A 6,396-nucleotide genomic window follows, 5' to 3' on the forward strand; every position below is an offset into this window, starting at 1 on the left:
ATATATGATTAGTAACATGACTGGTGTCTTTAACCGTTGGAGTGTTTAATTTCAAATTTTGATAGCTAGACTTTCCCAAACTATCCATCCCGCTACTTACAAATCTGGATTATTTGATTTCTCATTATTTTTAATATATTGTTGCTTCTAAATAGATGTATCCTATTAAAAAAACCAAATTCCTATATGTTTTTCGAATTTGATTGAAGTGAGTTAAAACCAAGCTTGTTTTTGAATAGATTATAGAAGATTAAAAGAACCACACGATTAAAGACTTTTTTTTATAAATTCTTTATTAATATAGTCATTACAACGTTTTCGAAATATTAATTGGCTGGCACCTTTTGAGTTCGTTGCCTTGCGTGTGGATACCATTAGATTATTCTTATTCAAAAATATCCAAGTGTGTCGTCAACAAGTTCTAGAACTCAAATTCCAAGGCAACTTCTTGGGTTCCCTATGATTTGTTATAAGGTGATTGCTTGCCATTGGGTCCTGGTTGGAGGGAGACATGTGATACATTTTATCACATATCGTCGTATGTTTTTCTTCGACGTACAATTCCAATTGAAAACACATACCGTCATTGGGTGATGGACAAAGGGCAACATGACAAGCATGCAATATTCATTGCAGGTAATCTAACTAAGAATCAATCAAACTCGTTTGTATTACATGTACTCGTATAATAGTTAATAGTTGAAAAGCTTACTTTGCTAATCAACTATGCATTAATTTGGTTGACTTTTACGTTGTGTTCCTAAGTCTCATTTAACAAATGAAGGGGAATTATGACAGGAAGGAAAGCTAGGGGAAGGAAAATGTGTGATCTTGTTTCGTGTTCCCGAGTTTAATGAAAAGGAAAGGAAAAGAAAAGAAATTAAACATTTTAGGTGTTTCCGAGTTAAGAGGAAAAGAAAAGAAAGATAAATTTTCCTATTATACCATTTAAGTAAACTATTCCATGGAGTTAGATATAAAAATAATTTAGGAATTGACATAATTAACTAGACACAAAATTTTTCTCTTCAATTAGGGAGGATGATAATATGCTCAAATTATCTAGTCTTTTCCCTCATTTCTCTTCCTCTCCCTTTCTTAAAAAATCTCTGGAACATAATTTTTTTTTTTATTTTCCTCTCTTTTCTTTCCCCTCCCATTGTTAAATGAGACTCGGAAACACGGTGTTAGACCTATACGTCCTTATTTAAAAAAGAAAAAGGAAAAAAGACAACCTGCAAAAGCTATCCATATATATATATAGAGAGAGAGAGGGGGGAGGGGTAGAGAGAGAAAAGATGCAATACGCTAATGTCTTATCGTACAAAACGTACGCGACATCTGAGAGAGTCGATCTACACATTCGATTTAGTTGCGATCAATTGAGAAGATTTCGTATATTTTCAGCGAGAAGGGTACGATTGTCTTTGATTCGTAATCTAAATTTTCAGCGAGAAGGGTATGTAGACGGGGTACTGTCAGCTGGCTTCTTTTTTTTTAACAACTTTCTTCTTTGATTGTTGAAAGTCCGAGTCAGAGGTACTGTCTTCTACAGTTCTACATCTTTCCGCTTCTTTGTTAACAACTTGTTGATTTGAGCTTCAAAGTCTGAATCAGAGTTTACTTCAACATGTTTTGTTTTAACCTTTTTCACTCCGGCATCAACTTGTTTGGTATTCTCATCAACACTCTTTCGTTTAACATCATTATTTTTATCCGAGAAAATTCCAATTGCCTCCCTGAAAAATATCGTCGCGAGATGGATTGACCACTGAAAAAGAATTTGCGCATGTTGCACCCATGTATTTCTCGGGCGGGTTTTTTTGTTTCCTACCGTCAGTTGACTGACGGATTCCAAGGGCATTTTGGTAATCATCTCTTAACAACAACAACAACAACAACAACAACAATAATAATAGTAATAATAATAATAATAATAATAATAATAATAATTGTATTGCTCACCCATACACGATCCTTCCATATCTATATTTGATAATTCCATTCCAATAATAATATTCCAATTCCAATAATCACTTGCTGTTCCAATCTCCATCTCTGATTCCTTTCGATTAAAACCTGCAAACTCAATTAACTAATTAATGGAAGGTGGTAAGAATGGTGATGAACTGCCGACAATTATGATTACAAACGACGACGAAATTGAAGCTCCGGGACTGCCGTCGACCCGACCGCCGACGGAATTCTGCCACCAATACAGAATAACCCAATTACTGTAACACCCTTGGCAAACACAACATCGTCCCACTCTTAGGCTATCCCACATTGACCATGAACAAGAGAGATCCTTGGTTCATAAATAAATGTCCTGCCTCTTCAATCACCAACACGTTTTTAGCAACCAAAAACAAATCCGTGAGCTCTTCGTGGGTAGAGCGGACAATATTGGTGGTGCGAGGGGCCGGATGTGACAGGTGGTATCAGAGCCACTCCTGTGCCGTTAGGGATGATGGGACACGCCTCATCGAGGACGATGAGTCCAAAGGGGGGTTGTTTGTAACACCCTTGGCAAACACAACATCGTCCCACTCTTAGGCTATCCCACATCGACCGTGGACAAGAGAGATCCTTGGTTCATAAGTAAATGTCTTGCCTCTTCAATCACCAACGCGTTTTGGGCAATCAAAAACAAATCCGTGAGCTCTTCGTGGGAAGAGCGGACAATATTGGTGGTGCGAGAGGCCGGATGTTACAATTACACCCACCCAGATCCATATCGATACCTATCGTCGACCCGGTCGCTGGAATTCCGCAGCCCGCCGCCGCATCTCACGATCCCAAATTCACCGGAATAACCCAATTACACCCACCCAGATCCACATCGAAACCTGCTGTTGACCCGGCCGCCGGTACCTCGCCGCCCACCGCCGCACCTCACGATCCCAAACTCACCGGATCAACAATAGCCACTCATCATATTATCCATCCAAATGATTATTAATATCCGATCGAATAAGAAGATGATGGGTTTATTAATAAGTTGAAGAATCGAGTATGAGTTGATTTGGGGATTTAGTATTATTAGGGCCATACGAAGTCAGAGAGAAGAATATTGATTTAGATCTTAATTTTTTTTTCTTTTTCAAAAAATTAATTAATAATTATTAATTCTTGTGTCATATATGCTATTATTGGATTTTTGGATAAATATTGATTTAGATCTTAATTGTTTTATAATTACATTATTGTATTGTTATGATGCTTTTATTGATCGTAATCGAAGATAAAAAATGAGGCTCAAAATATTTGATAAGTGTTAATAAATCTGGAGATGATAATGAACTTGAGATGATGAAGATATGGTGATGATGATGATGTGTTAATAAATCTGGAAATGATGATGATGATAAACCTTTAATGAAGTGATGATGATGATAAACCTTTAATGAAGTGCTAAAGTGGTAATATATATTTCATATTATACAACTATACAAAATATCAGATTAGCTCACATGGTAGGTTTTTTGTGTTGTTAAACTAAAGGTTGGGGGTTCGAACCCCATCATCTACATGATTCTGCAATATAATTTTTATAATTAAGTATAGGTTCAGGGGTAAAATGGTCATTTCAATATTTTTTAATAGGTCAAAGGAAGGTCAACTAACGGTAGGAGACAAAAAAACCCGCCCGAGAAATACATGGGCGCAACATGCGCAAATTCTTTTTCAGTGGTCAATTCATCTCGCGACGATATTTTTCAGGGAGGCAAATTGGAATTTTCTCTTTTTATCCCCTGCCTTTTTAGCTTTAAGTGAATCATACATAGAACGCTTAATAAACTTCTAAGACTACATTAATATTAAGTGCATACATCAAGATGATATAATCATCCCAAACGCTTGTAAAACGCTTACAAACATATCCATAAATAATTCCATACATCAATATGTTATAGTCATCCTAAATGCTTATAAAACACTTACATACATATCCAGTCTTAACTGCATACATCAACTTGCTATAATCATCCTAAACACTTATAAAACGCTTACAAACATATCCAGATTTAATTCTATACAAGCAAATGATACAATAATAATAAAACGTTTTGTAAATGCTTAAGAATATATCCATATTAACACAATCATAAAACGCTTTTACTACGCTTAAGCCCAAAATTTCTTCGATTTCTCCATCTTCGTTATGCGTCTAGTGTTGTTTAGTTGATTTTCAAGGTAGTTGTTGCATACGCTTAATCGTCGCCGGATTCAGTGCGGTTATTTTTTGGAGTGATTTTAGGGATGTTTAGGGATATTATTTTGATGATCATACCCTTTTAAAAGAATTCAGGCGCGTGTTTTGAAAATTTTGATCGAACACTTGAAGTTCTCGCGTACCTATCGTACGATAAGACATTAGCGTATAGTAACCGCAATATATATATATATATATATATGTTGAAGTTCAGGAAAGAAATCGATTTATTGCAAGAAATGCGAGAAATGGATTCAGCCAATAAGAAATTTCCTATTTTTTTCTTTTTATTTAGGATTATTGGATTAAAACAATCCCACCTTTAATGTGTTGGCCAATAATAATCCCACCTGAGTTATTTCCCTCTGGCGGTCCCACATTTTCCATGTTTTTTGTTTTATGATCCTGCGTTAAAAATATTTAACGAGGTTAAGTTTTTGTTGATGTGGCTAATGACTTGGCATTTTAAATATCCTACATGGCTTTTACTTATTTTTTTCCCCTCTCTGATTAATTACCCGTATTCAGTTAACAACCCGCGACCCGTTTTGTTAACTTGGACCTTAATTTTTGTCTCAAACTTGGTAATTGAATCTTGCATATTGTTAATCTTAACTTAAGCAGCCAACTGACAATCTTATTTATGTAAATTTGATAATAGTTGATGCGAAATTTTTATAATATGAACCGGGCTTAACTCGTTTAGGGTTTCACTATAGAACGATCATTATAATCCTATCCAACGCAGCTGCACCACCTTCATTGTAGCGCATGTCAAACCCCTATAACCAATCATATTAATTTTGCTATTTGAGGCGAGTTCTAGACTGCTCATTGACGTCGGCTTTAACAGCCAATTACCCCTCAAATCAACATCAAGGCAGGTAATTAATTATACTGTTAGTTTCGTCTTGATTCACACATCGATAGCCCTCTGTCTATTTAATCAATTAATGATCGATTTAACGGATTTATGGATCTAGGGCTCATATCTAATGTGTATCTTCATATCTGTGTTTTATAATATATCAGATCGAGATTTAAACAACTAAACAGCCTAGACATTTGGTTTGGGCTGGTGTGCGTCTCCCGCTGAGCCGGCCATGTCGCGGGTTCGAGAAAGGGTGAGGATTCCACGTAATTAATCAGAGAGGGGAAAAAAATAAAAAAGTCATGTAGGATATTTAAAATGCCAAGTCATTAGCCACATCAGTAAAAACTTAACCCCGTTAAATATTTTTAACATGGGATCATAAAACAAAAAAAACATGGAAAAGGTGGGACTTTCAGAGGGAAATAACTCAGGTGGAATGATTATTGGTCAACACATTAAGGTGGGATTATTTTAATCCAATAATCCTTTTATTTAAATGAGGGGGTAGGAAGGTAAAATCGCATAAGTTTTTTATATGAAAAGTTTTATTTTTGTTGTTGGAATAATTTATTTGTTTAACTAAATTGTTTATATTATGATATTAGTTGAAATTTAAATATCAGATTCTGTTATCCCTACATTTAGGTTAATTCATAGTATCATAACATCGATGTTTTACAGTTGAATCCACATTAGAATATTGCGATCTTCAGTTATTATCAATTTGATCTTACAGAATATTTTAAATGATCAATCATAAATTCAAGGCAATCACATATTTTCACAGATCAGAAAAGATGTTTGAGGAAAATATTATCGAAGGAACAATTTCAATCAGTAATTGCAATCTTCAGTTATCCTCCACCCTCCTTAATTATTCCGAATTGGATTAATTCTATAACCAGGTTATGTTATCGTTATTATCTATATCAGTTTTGAACCATCAGTAATTGTAATTGATACATTTTCTTATAACATAATATGATTCACTATTAATTTTATTTATCCGTTGTTAACTCATTCCTTATTTGACATGATATTACATCAATATCACCCTTTATTTGTCGTATTTTTTGTAAGTATCAAATCCAAAATTAACTATAAATATTCTTCAACAAAAACGATTGTTTTCATTATAAAAACATAAAACAATAGGCTTTACCTTTCTACATTTGAGAGGTTGTTAGCAGTTTTGTGTAGGTTAATTCGATATGTAGATGTTGTGGTGTAGGTTGTGTAGGTTAAATTGTTAGGCATTTTGTTGTGTTGTTGATGTGTATTACGTATGTGTAGGTTAATTTGGATT

Source organism: Bidens hawaiensis, unplaced genomic scaffold, assembly GCF_021521415.1.
Source record: "Bidens hawaiensis isolate Kalapana, Puna unplaced genomic scaffold, B.hawaiensis_p1.1 tig00019057_1, whole genome shotgun sequence".
Classification (NCBI taxonomy): Eukaryota; Viridiplantae; Streptophyta; class Magnoliopsida; order Asterales; family Asteraceae; genus Bidens; species Bidens hawaiensis.